Source organism: Apis laboriosa, unplaced genomic scaffold (genome assembly GCF_014066325.1).
Source record: "Apis laboriosa isolate Shangri-la unplaced genomic scaffold, ASM1406632v1 scaffold26_cov146, whole genome shotgun sequence".
Classification (NCBI taxonomy): domain Eukaryota; kingdom Metazoa; phylum Arthropoda; class Insecta; order Hymenoptera; family Apidae; genus Apis; species Apis laboriosa.
This window is the reverse complement of record NW_025222592.1, coordinates 436,580-451,618: the sequence shown is the minus strand read 5'-3', so window position 1 is coordinate 451,618 and position 15,039 is coordinate 436,580. Positions and strand designations below refer to the sequence as shown.

Here is a 15,039-nt window from a genome sequence, read left to right as displayed (position 1 = left end):
TACAAATACTCAAATACTCAAACCCTGATTTCAATTCAGATTTTATATAACAAGTAATTCGAGAATTATGATAGTAAGAATACTGGTGCAAATTTGACTATTTAAACCAATCTTTGGCAACTAGAAGATAAATCAAAAATTGCGAAAGAAAAAAATAAATCCCTAAATTGATATCTTTTTATTTTATTATTTACTTATTTACTATTAACTTGAGCAAGATTATTAAAGTTCCAATTTCATTGATTGAAATACACTAATTAGAATATTTGCCAGCAATAGAGTGTGTATCTTAGTGAAAATGACTCTCGTTTCCTGGCGATAAATTGAGCGAGAGCATCATTTTATAAGTGAATCGTTTGTCTTGTTCATAGCAAAATGGTGTACGGATGCAGTAATATGACCAGCCACGACTCACAGGGAATTTTTTACCGAAAATTAGAACGAATTCACCACTCCGGGGAAATCCTAAACCTGATCATGTTTTCAGTTCTTGTATTTGGCGCTTCGTAACATCGACACGGTTGCCACGAGACCCTCATTTTAATTGAAAAAGTCGCGAAACCACTATCACTATTTCGATGCGTATTTCTGGTTCAGGTGAAATTGTCAGCAATTGTGATATTTTTAGTAGTTGGTTTTAATTAACTTTTGTGGAACAGTTTATATTTAGTTAGTCATTGTTAAAATATTTAAGAGAAAATTAATAATTTTCAATAAACAATATTATTAGATTTGTCTTGCTCGAATTGAACAAAAATGAATGAAATAATGTGATTAATTAGGCAATTTTTCAATAAGAAGTATTGCAACTTATTTTTGTTAAATCAATGTTAATCAATGGCAATTTTGAGAAAAAAGTTCTGTTAAATAAGAATCTTTACAAATATTTTTTTTTTATCTTAATTTATATATTTTTTTTCTTAACTAATCTAATGTATGTAATCTAATAAATTTAGATATATTCATACTATATAATACATTTTATTTATATTTTTAATTTTTTTATAAAATAATTCCCTTTTAGTTCTTTTAACACTTTTTTACTATAAGGAAATTTTCATAAGCCTCTTATTAACCATTATTTTTTAATCATTTCTACATATCTGTAATAAAAATAAATTACTATTTCTATTTTTTTTTATTTTTGAAAAGATTATTGTAATGATTTGTACAAATTAAAGACTTAAATTTCATTTCACAAATATAATAATTTCATTATTTTGTATTTCCTTTCTACTTTTTCAAAACTTAATTAATTATTTAATAATTGAGGAAAATACAGTAATTGGATTGTTTACTCTTTTCAATTTTCTTTCACATAATTAATGAATTATTCATATACATAGATATCTATGTATAGCATTCATATAGAATTCAGAATCATAATTTTGATTTTGTTTATTTTTTATGAGATTTATTACAATTTTTTGAACCGAGATTATTTGTGAAACAAATAATAATATTTACAGAATATAAATAATATAATAATAAATAGATAATATAATATAGATAGATAATAGATAAGATAATTGCAGAATCACAATAGATTGAACGAAGAAAATACGACATTTACTAAAATTACTATTGGTTACATTATTATACATTATATATTGCATATGAATTGTAATTCACGAATTGCCATGTGACAGAATACTCAAATTACATATCAGAATTTCGTATATAAAAGAAGTATATAAAGATATATAAAATCGTATATAAAAATAAATAAAACACAACTGATTATCCGAATTGAAATTTTTTCGAATAAGCGTTTCTTTTGAATAATCAGTTAAAAAGAACTATATCTATAAATATATGAAATTAAAAATTAAATGATTTTTAAATATGAATGATTATTACATAAAAAAAATACATAAAAAATTTAAAAAAAATTAATCATTTTATATTATTGAAATTTCAGATTATAAATATTTTCAGATATGCTAATTTAAATATATACTGTTTTAATAATCATTTATTGAATAATTGAAATTTGGACATTGATTTTAAAATAATTTATATTTTACTATATATGTAATAATATTTTATAACTAAATTGGAAATTTTATACAAATATAAATTATTAAATATTTTATATTAAAATATTCAAAGTATATATTGAATATATTTAAAATTAAAAAATAATTATAATATTTTATATATCTCATATATATCAATATACATCTATACATTATTGTTATTGTTATTATTATTTTTATTAATTTTAATAATCTAAATTTTTTATATGTAATTTGTTTTTTCTTTTTTTTTTCATTTATTAAATTCTCCTTTCAATTATTTTTCACGATCAGTAATAATAAAAAGAATTTAAAATATATTTTCTATTTGAATTGAAATTAGATCATAAAATTTTTACAATGTTTTGAAATAATTTAATTTAGCTTTTATTTGTAAAAAAATGATTGAATGCTACTGATAAAAATTAGTATAACTAAAACTAGTATTATTATAGAAATAAAAGTATTCTATTAATGTCATTTTTTTCTTATATTATGTATTCTTTATGTATTTTATATGTATATAATATATATATATATATAATAATTACAATGCTCTCTCTCTCTCTTTCTCTCTCTATATATATATGTATGTAAACATTTCATATGTATTTTATAAGCGTATGCATATATTTAGAAATATAATGAATATATATAGTTATAAATATAATGAATAATATATAATGTTAAAAATTAAAAAATATTAAAAAGTAAAGAATAATAAATATTTCGTTATATAACTTTTGATAATTCCATAATTAATAATTCAATATATATGAAATATGCAAAAAATATATAAAAAATATGTATAAATATCTTTGAAATCAACAAATGATAAAACAAATTTCTATATTACTTCTTCANTATATATATATATAATATAATATATATTTGCAATCTATTCATAACATTTATTCATTTATAAAATGTACTGAATATTTCTTAATAAAATAAAACGAAAATTTGTTTGATTTCAGCATTGAGATGAGTGATATCGGTTAAATCGTTTTGGATTCTTTTGTACAGTTACAATTTGTGTATAGTATATATCTGTAATCTATATATGACAGATATACATTATCAAGAAATGAATTTAAGAATTTCTTTTTAACTATTTTATAATAAATATTTAAAATAAAAATTATTTTATATTAAATTTTATTCTTTTTTTATTTTAAAGACTTTTAAAAATAAATAAAGTTTTTTCAAAAAACATCTTTCATTCTACGCTTCTTTTAATTATCAATTCAATCTAAAAACTTGCTTAATCAAATAAATTGAAAAGATCTGTTCAATTTTATGAGAAGCATAAGATATATAATATATATCCCCTATAACCTCATCGTTCGTGTGCTTCTCTGTCTAATTAATGACGCGGTTGCTCGCAATTAAAAATTCAGCCACGCGGCTTACCGACAATGACCACCTGCCGATCACGATCCTAGAGGCCGCTTTCGACAAGGACGATAACGTTGTGCGACCATCATGGAAAACGGCAGGGAACAGAGAAAGGGAGACGTTTGTCGATGAAAAAGAGACGAGGCTTGGCAAAAATCGCAGCATGGCGATGTTTGCATGGCGAAAGCGATCAAGCGGTTTTCATCAGCGTTACCTGACTCGACGGTGAAAACGATGGCTAGCCGATATATTGCTCTTTCCTCTTCGCTTCGGCTAGACTGCTTCCTGCCTGGATAAATCCGTTTTGAGATCGGAGAGAGGAATAGAGAGATCGATCGCGTTTGGTGAACGAATGGTTCGATTATAAAATATACAGGGTGTTAATATATTCCTTGAGTATATTGGGAGAATAAAAGGAAGTATCTTTGTCTTGTTTCACTAAATATAAATTTTAATTGCTTACAACTTAATAAATAAATTTCAATTGATATTTTTGTAAACTAACTTTGTTTGTTTTAGCATCTAGAATGAATTCTTTAAAAATATCTCACGAATATTAATATTTTATATTAATATTTTGAGCATATTTATTTATGTGATTATATGAAAAGTAGTTTGATCAAAAAATTAATAATATTCTATCTTTATGAATGTTAGTCACATTAGATTGTAAAATAAACTTCGTATTTCATTATAAGAAATATTATATAATATCTTATAATATTATTATTATTTAATACTTTATAATATTAAATATAATTGATAGATTAATGTTTTGAAAATATTGAAACTAGAAATGATTTTTAATGATGAATATTATATCATATTATAATGTTATATTTATATAATTCTATTAAAATCAATTGATATTAAAGAAGTTATTTAGATATACATATATATATGTGCCAATATATATAAAATAATATTTAACAAAATATCATTATAAAATCTTATGAAAATATAATCTATGGAAATATAAAATTTCAAAAATATTAAATAAAAAGTAGCAGGTATTGAATAAAATAAATTAACAGATTTTGTAGTTCGTCTATAATACGAAGAAATAAATAAATAATATATGAAAGAAATAGACAAACAGAATATAAAAGAATATGAAAGATATTCAAAAATAAAGAAATTAATCACTGTTGTCCAAAATACTGAATAAATAATCATAAAAATAATAATAAAAATTTTAATCGTCTATCTTAAATAATGTATTTTAATAAGTAGAATTATATAAATAACATTTTCTGGACCATTATATTAAAAATATTTGATCATTTTTATTAATATAGATTATTAATAAATTGATAATTCAACTTCCATAAGAATTTATTTATATTTTCATAACAATTTTTAAAGAATTACAATTATCAAGTAATAAAATTAGGAGCAAAAAATATTCAGAAAAAACAAGTTTTTACTTTTTATATATAATTGATTATCTTATCTTATTGACTATCATTATTGACTATGTATTTACACATTTATCATAATTGGCTCTACATACCAACATACAACATACCAAAAGAAGCTTTGTTGATAAAACATTAATGTAACAAAGCATAAAATTAAACAAATAAAAAAATGTAAATACAAAAAACTTTCTTATTAAATAAAATATCTCTAAATATTGTCTACATTCCTAAACTTTTCTTTTCAGATTTGAATTATCCAATATATTAGAATTCCAAATCGAGGTTTCACTATTAATTTTATATATAATTCAGATTAAAATTACATTTTGTATTATTTTGTTTTATAGCTTTTTGCTATTTTTTAAGATAATAGATTTAAATATTTTTTTATTATAAAATTTGTCTTTTTTAATTAAAAAAGTAGTATGTATTTATATTTTCGATATTTTTTAATAGTTTTTTTTATTAAAAGACTTTTATAAAGTATAAAATAAATAAAAATTAAATGAAAAATTTGATAAATATGATAAGATATAAATATAAAAGAGATAAATCATTTCAACCAAACTGGAATAATTTTTGTTACATTGTCGAAGTTTGTAATTACAAGTTCATAGGAAAAATTACTTTTGTTCTGAATACAAATGATGGCTTTTTTTGTATAGTTGCTCTCAATTAATTCAGTTGAGTATATTATTTTCTGCTATTAATTATATGACTACGTAGCAAAAATTCATAATAAAATAAATTTTTATAATTTTATCAAAAACGATGACACGAATAAATTTATTATACAATCTAATAGATCTTATCTATGAAAAGATATATTATTTATACTTTATGAAAAATATAAGTCACGTTATAGAAAACAATTAAACAATGATATTATAAATTATTTCATCTCTAAAAAATGATTATTATATTAGGGAAAGCATTTAAATTTTTGTGACATATATGGTTTTATTCAATAAAGTTAAATATAACATAATAATAATATAAATAACATATTAATTAAATTATATAATTATATAATTATATATATATATATATATATATATATATATTATAATTATATAATATAAATAACATATTTAAAAATGTTTAATTTTAAAACTATTATAGACGAAATTTCACTGGAATAAATTCAAAAAATTCAAAAATATCATTAAATATTATCATTAAATATTAGAGATATTATCTCTAAAGAAGAAAAGAGAAAATATCTTTCTTTATCTTCTTCTTTTAAGAATTAATCTTTTAAATAGGAAAATGAAGATTTATAATTTATATAAATCTATAAATTGAATTGATAATTCTGCTTATTTGAAATAGTAATATAATAATATAAATGAATTTGTTTAATAGATATAACTGCTTTTCTTGATTATTAAATTTTCTTAATTATTAAATTAAATTAAAGTAATATTTCTGGTTCTTTTAATTATAATTAATGACGGATTTTTAAATATATATATTTATACTTAAATCTAATATTTTTTTTCTATCTTACTATTATATTAAAAAGTAAACAAAAAATTGAAGGTTTCTAGAATTATTAATATTAAATTTGTTAATATTAATATTAAGTTGTTTTGTGTGAAGATGCTGAGACTGTTTTATATGTAGAAAAGATTTATTAATTCTTTTAATAGAAAATTATTTATTAAAGAATAGAATAAAAATTATTAAAAAATGTTTATATCTTAAAGTTGTATATAATTATTTTATAATTAATTTAATATTTAAATATTATTTGTAAAAATGATTCTTGTATATAAAATTCTTTCTTTAAAAATGATATTTTTTACTTAAAAAATGCAAATTCCTTTTCAACAAAATAGTTATTATTTATATATTATATAATAATTAAATTTATTTATTTATTATTTCCATTTTATTCTTAATTTATTACATCAAAGAATTTTAAAGAGTTTTTCATAATAACATTAAACACATATATATTTCTAATTATCACATATAATATTGCAAAAATACAAAAAGAAATCAGAATGTGTTTCACATAAATCTATTATAAACAAACATATATAAATTGACTCAAATTCAATCCAACGGTATTCAAATCAATTTATTTTTAATATCTTCAATTTATAATTCATCTGATTTAAAACATCATACATCGCATCGTAGGCAAAATTCAATAATTTAATTTAATAAATAACAAAATATCAATTTAATTTAATAATTTTATGATATTTTTTTCTTTTATATTATCAAGATTTTAATATTATGAATATCTTGATCTATGCATTCGATTTCTATGCATTTAACAAATTTCATATTCACTATATTTAATTTTATTTTGGAATTTCAAATATTTTTCTGCGAACAGAAGAAAGACTACATCTTTTGATTTAATTTTAATTATCAACAGTTTAAATTTACATATAACAAAAAATTGTTTTTAGTTAATCGATAGAATTTTTATTAATATTAAACGACATTTTAGGTCATAGTATATTATATATATATATATATAGAAAAAATTGGAAAACTAGAATTCTGTATTATTTTAAATAGCAACAGTGATAGAACAAATTATTTAAATTGAAAAATAAAACAATTATTTTAAAATATAACTTTTAACGAATTAACATACACAATAACTCGAAACATTGAAAACAATGAAGTAAACGATATGATCCTGAAGTATGTTATATGGATTTGTTATTATTCATTTCGAATGGTTTTTTTTTTTTTTTTTAATCAATTGGAAATTTTCCATACTTCTTAAATAATTCATTCTAGACTAAGAATCCCGTATCTATACCAGGCATGCATAATATTGCATGAAGAAGAAGGTGCGAGAAAACGGTATTTCACAATGCATGCGTGCACCAGCCACAGAAGACGCAAACACAGCCATTTTGCACGCCTCTTGGTTGGTGGATGGTCGTGACTTCCAAGGTCGTAGGTCAGCTCAATGCACCTTGCATCTCTAGCTTCGAAGCTAGAAACCAGCTGTGGCGTGTCTGACCTCAGGCGAGAGTTGAAATTTAATACATGCGCATAATGCTATTTCGATATTCATTCTTGCCTAAAGGATTCGTCCCTTGGGCAATCATTGGTGGATTATCATGCTTCAAAGAATTCCATAGGGTCAACCTGGATTCGAAAACGATCTGCCTTCAGGTTGTGTGTTGACTAGGCACATGATCGATTTGCACGCTTTTGTCTATGGAATTATATATGGGAGCTCGAGGGATTGAACGTGGGAGATTGATCTTGAGTTTTTGGTTTTGATAATCAAATGAGTCTGATTGAAATATAATATATATATATATATAATGTTTATGAGGATTGGTGAGAATGTTTGTGGAAAATTAATAAAGAGAATTTTATTAGTCCAGTGTAGTTAGAAATATTTGAAGATATTAATAGTTATAAAACAGTAAATAATGAAAAAAAAACAGTTTAATTAAATCTTTCATAAAAATGATGAAACTTAGTCAAACATGAAATTAAAAAATAATATTATTTATGCCTAAATAAATATCAAATTTGAAAAGATATTTCTCACTAGGAGAAATAAATTGAAACAAAAAAATCACAATTATATGTATATTTATTTTTTAATAGAAAGAAATTTATCTTTAAACTTTCAGATGCAAAAAATTTTTATAAAATGAATTTTTTAAGTATATAGTAAATATTTTTTAAAACATATTTTTTGACTTTTTAAATAAATATATGATATTATATAAATATGTTAATTAAGAATATCTATTTAATTTATTCAAAATCTTTATTTTCATAAAAAAATTATTTTATTTTCTAAAAACATAAACTTTACTATACATAATAATATAAATTACTATATAAATACTATAAAAACATGAATTATTACAAATTAGTAAATAAAAATTTATATCAATAAACATAAAATAAAAATAAAATCAATAAAAATAATAATTTTTACATAATTTGCGATATCTTAAAAGATCTATCAATTAGATTGAGATTTTAATAACTTAAATAAATGTAAAATATAACTTTTATTTGGTATTATAAATCATAAATAATAAAAAAAAATGTATGTTTATTTTTTTTCTCTATTAAAATGTGAATATAATTTATAATATTAAATAATTAAATAAATAATACATAAAAAATAATAAGAGATTAAATAATAATGATATGAAAAATAGTTTATATATTCTTGTTTTATTAATTTTTAAAAAAATGTAATATGATATCGAATGAAAAGACAAAAGAAACTTAATTCTCATATAGATCTATAATCAAAGTAAAAAAATTAATTTTTTATTTAAAAATATTATATTTATTTAAAAATATATTCAAAATTTAAAAAATTTCACTTCATATAAAAAAAAAAATAAAAAAATAAAACAACGAAAAAATAAATTATTATTGGTTACATAAATGCTGATGTTATCAGATTTTTTCAGATGTCTTTTTACTCATATTTTCCTCTTAGTATTTAGTATTCTTAAGACGCGATCTAAATAGATTTTTTACGAAAGATAGTTACGATATTATTTTCTTAATTTAAGTTTAATTTAACTTTAATTAAGAACCTGAGAACAACGAAGACGATCATTTGAGGATGATATTTTTCAATTTTAATTAAGATTAAGATTATCTATCATTTTTTCGTACATTCTTTTTAAATTAAAACACAATCTTTTATGTAATTTTGATTAAAATTAATTTGAATCAAATCAAATAAGATAAATCAAAGTTGATCGAAAGAAAACTAATTATTATAAATAGATGAAAAAGATAAAAGTTAAAATTAATTAATATTAATATTATTAAAATAAATTAATATTATTAAATTAAATTAAATAATATTAAATTAAATATTAAAATAAAATAAATGAATATTAATAAATAAAATCGAATTGAGGCAGAAAATCCATTAATAATAGAAAGATATATTAATTTTAGAAAATTAATAAAAACTATTTAAGAAATTATTATTCTGATTTAACATTGAAAAATAGCATCATTAAAGAGATATATTTTTCATATTATAATCAATAATTATTGAATTAATATATCTTTATTTCATATTTTTAATAAATTTTTTAAATTTACAATTGTTTCTAATTCACATCAAAATATAAAAAAAAATATATTATATTTTGTTGACAAAACAATAAAATAAAATTTATTTAATATAAATAATAGTCAAATCATTATTTCATATAATAGTTTAAAATTTGTAATAGACCGTTTATTTTTTATCGATATCTATAGCTAGCTTATCATAATGTAGAATTTTTAATATAATATAATAACATATAATATCATATAATTTACATATAATATCATATAATATTTTATATCTATAATGTTAAAAACTATAAAAAATAGATCTGTTTTTATTACATATTTTTGTTACTGTAAATTAAAAAAATCGAAAGTTTGAAATCCAATCAATTTAATATTAATCGATTTTACAAATTAAAACTTACACAAAATAATTAATTTTACAAATGTCAAATCCATTTAATTTCAAATCTACGGAAATAAAATCCAATCAATTCATTGCTTATATATTTTATGCCCAAATTCCGTCCAATTTTTTTTTAATTGATTTTACGCTTTCAATAATCTCCCGAAATTATTTTTAGTTGAACCATTACGCATTGTAATATAAAATTCTACAAAATTCTATGGTATTCATCATAAAAGACATAGACGAAAAAACAGTTAACGATAGTCAGAAGAAGCGAAAGTAGCTCCGGGAATTTTCGGCATCAGACGTGTCATTAATGCTCGCTTCAATTCACTTCGGTTCGGTTATGAACCCCTTTTTCGCCTGAGCGAACTCGTGGTTCTACCGCAAATATAGGGATGAGAGTCCGCGTTGTGACGTGATAAATCAAGTTCCTGGGTTAACCATAAACGTTAGAGATGACGGCCGTCGAAGTCATTTTCAGTAGGTAATTGTGATGGGCTCTGATCAGGATTCGAAACGAGATGAACGCGAGCATCTAGCTGAAAAAAAAAGATAAAGAAAGAAAGGAATGAATATGTCCATGTGTCTTGGATAGCGAAGAACTACAATTTATCGCGATATTAACGACATTGTGGTCACTGGAAAATTTATGCCTGGTGAGGTACGATATAGGTGAAGATAGTATAAAGGAGAATATGAAAATGTTTGAAAGTGTTATATGTCAAGATAGTAAATAAATTAATGAAAAAATAGATATGATGAATTTTTGATAGTTGTAAATATTATTATTAGAAAATTATTGAATTCTAATGTAAGAAAAAATGATATACTAAATATTGTTTTATTAACAATAAAAAAAACGTCTGATTTTTGTTATATTATAGAATTTAATATGGAATTTAATATAATTATAAATTAAATATACAATATATTTTAAAGGAAAGAATCGTATAATAAAAGAAAATAACTCAATCAATTTAGTTTTTGACATTATAGTTAAATAATATATATTATAGTTAAATATTATTACATCTTATAAGTGATAAGCTATATGTATTCTACCAAAAAAATAAAATTTATAATGAAAAACTATATATTAAAAATTGTGAAATATTCAGGAAATCAAATACTTTTACAGTCAAGAAAAACATACATAAAAATATATAATTTAAAGAATGTGTTACATTCATTTGTAATCTTATATAGTCATATATTTTTTAAATTTTAGCAATCTATTCTTAAATTATATTTAAAAGTTTCAATTCAAAATTTTATTTGTCATATTCAAACAAGATTCCTATAATATAATCTATAAAAATTTTTCTACCAAAAATAAAAAAGAAAATATATTAACATAAAAACAATTGATACACAATTAATTATAAAAATATGTTTATATGTTGTTACAAGGAAATTTATCAGATTAATATGAAATTTTTTAGTTCATATCCTAGTTCAATACTTTTTTTACTTAAAAAATTTGTATATCTCTTTCAGCATAATAATTAATATCAAATTCTAAAATAATATAATTTAAATATTTTGTCTTTTTGATTTAAAATATTTTATTTAATTAATTTTTTTTATTTTTCAAGAAATATTTAAATATATTTTTTAATCTTTAAATAAATTTTAGAAAGTTCTATGTACGTATTTTTTAGGAATTCAGAATTATTTAATCTAATTTAATCTAATCTAATAAAGAGAATGCAAAGATAATTATAAAGTTTTTGGTTTCGTATATTTAAAGTGCTAAATATTATGTTATAACTAAGAAGGATAATATTTGATTTCAAATATTTTTAATTAATCCTTAAAATATTTAAATTGTCCTCTTATGAATATTTAATCTATCTTAAGAAACACTGATCTAGTTCAAAGATTCTGATCTTAATGAAAATTTTATTAAAATATAGAACATACTGAATTAATGCAGTAATTTTTTTTCTAACAGAAAATCTTTGCATATAATCAATTCTTAAATTTTCATAATTTTTTTTTTATTTTTTGAATATAATTAGACTTAATTAATTTGCCTTAATTAATAATTAGACTTAATTAATTTGACTTAAATAATTTGCCTTATTATATTAGATTTTATAAAAATATTCAAAATAATAGAATTAAAATTTCAACATTTTAAATATAAATTTAAATTTTTTTCTATATTTACCAAATTATATTTTTAAAAATGAGAAAATATCGAAATTTTAATGGTTAATTTCATTATTTCAAAACAATTTCTGCTAATAAAAAATTGCTATATATATAATCTATTCTATTGTGTTTTTTCACAACATTTTATAAAATTATTACTAGTTTTGTTAGTTGATGATATTTGTTAATTAAATTTACTTAAGATGTATAATTAATTATATATTGCTCAAAAATTTTAAAATATTTTTGTTTTCAATAAAATTCTATAATATGAATATCAAATTATATATACAATATAATATATATTTTTTAATATAATACATACAATTAATANTATAATATATATATATATTTTTTTTAATAAAATTATTAATATTCTTTATTACATAAATATCAAGCTATATAATTTTTTTAATATTTTTTAATTAGGATTCGAAACGATTGTGAAATTATTTCTGTATATTCTATTTATGACATAAATCGTGGAATCTTTTTAAAAATAATTATTACATTATATTATATATTTTAATAAGAAATATATGAAAATAAAGATTTTAGTTTAAATAGAACTTATAAAACATAAAAATAAAAATTATTTTATCATAAGAATAAATATTTTCTTTAAATATTTATATAAAGAAATAAATATATTTTGTTGAAAAATTTGTTTATCAACAATTTGTAATGAATATCGAATATTATTTAATGAATAGTTCTATAATCATATTTTTTATTATTTTTTATTATTATTTTATTTTTATTTTTTATTTATTATTTTATATATATGTAATATTATAAATATATTAATAATATTGTATGTTAAATAAAATTTTCATAATTTTATTTATTTTATGAAATCTTTTTTAATAAACGTTCTGAAATATCTTAATTTCATAAAATTTTTATTATAATAATATTTTTAATTATTATAGTTATATAAAACATTTTTTTATAAGAACATTTTAGAAAAGTTTTTAATAATAATTTTTATATTCTATAAAACTTTTAAAGGAACAAATATTTTTCTAAAGAAAACATATAAATTTGTATATATTTTTTTCTAAGAAGAAAACAAAATCATATTTTTTTTAATTGTTATTTAATTTTCTCTAATTTTAAAATAAATAGGTCTCATAAATCATCTCATAAATAATATTATATATTTTTACATAAATAATATACATTTTATATATTTTATATATGCATGCAATAATTTCAACATGTATAAAAAAAATAATATTATTTGTACTTTCAATCTAATTATATTAATAAATCTAATTATTAATTGTGAAAATCATATTTTATGATTGAAGCAATTCTTTAATTTTTTTTCAAACAAATTTCTTGTTAGAAGAATTTTCAATTATAAAATTTTTTTGTGTAATTTGTCATTTAATAAAAATTAATAATTCTTTAATAAAAATAAATGATAATATTTTAATGACAGTTTAGAAGAATATGGTGAATTTGATGTAATTAATATTAATTGTATTATTTAATTCTTGTTATTATTGTTATTATATATAGTCATAAAAATTGTCTATAGTAAAAAAAAAATATATTTGAAATTTTCTAATATAATTATTTATATATCAAAGTTGCATTTAATTTAATAATAATAATTTAATTTAATTTTTTATTATAAACTATCTGATGATTTTATTATAAACTATATGATTTGTTTTAAAAACTTATAATAAAATTTCTTTACAATTTTTGAAATATTATTTATAGAATGATCTGATATATTTCTGATAATTATTCTAACAAGACTTTTACTGAAGATATAATTCAATGGCGCTTAAATTTGCAATTTGCAATATCTTTTGATCGTGATGATGATCGTATTAGTATTAAAACATTGCGATTCGAGATCGTTAATTAGTTTGTGCAGGTGTGTTCGTGCAGTCGCATTCCAACACGATAAGCGATGTTTGCGCAAAACAAAACTCGTCGCCGAGTCGAGTGACAAGAATGTGAGATTAGAATGCCACGACTTGAAAGTCGTATTTCTAACATAATTGTACAGTAATGACAATATTTTGTCAGCTGTTATTCGAAAACTGGGATCAGCATCATCTGAAAAAAATTTTAGGACGAACATTGACATCCGGAGAATCGATCTTAAAATGAAAGAATAAGATTTATTCTCATTGTATAATATATGAATAAAAAAATTCAAATAATGATAATTATTAAATATTATCAAAAATTTAATTTATTATTTAGTTGAATTTACAATTGATTAATATAATATAATTAAATGAAACTTAAAATTAAAATAACAATATTAATATTATGATTATGAATAAAATTATTATATAGATGGAATAATAAAATCAGAATTGCATGATTATTTTTTAATAATAAAAAAAATTTGTCTCTAATCTTTCAAATTTAATATACAAACAATAGTTTCTGCAAAATTAATTTTTCAAACCGGAAAAATAAAATTCATGAAGTCCTTTATCTCTTCTTCTTAAATATATTTGAAACTTTTTATATTTTTTAATTTTTTTATTTTAATTATATTATATTATTTTTTATTTTAATTATATTAATTATACTATTTTTTATTTCTATATGTGAATATTATACA

At 19.3% G+C, this 15,039-nt stretch overlaps 1 protein-coding gene across 1 annotated transcript in view; it reads left to right on the top strand.

The window, feature by feature from the left end:
• LOC122713717 (ras-related and estrogen-regulated growth inhibitor-like) overlaps positions 1-3,121 on the top strand; it is a 159,416-nt gene extending 156,295 nt beyond the window's left edge. The window contains exon 6 of the transcript XR_006346522.1: positions 2,996-3,121. The gene's annotated coding sequence lies outside the window, so the exon portion shown is untranslated. The remainder of the gene's footprint in view (positions 1-2,995) is intronic.
• Positions 3,122-15,039: the final 11,918 nt, after the last annotated feature.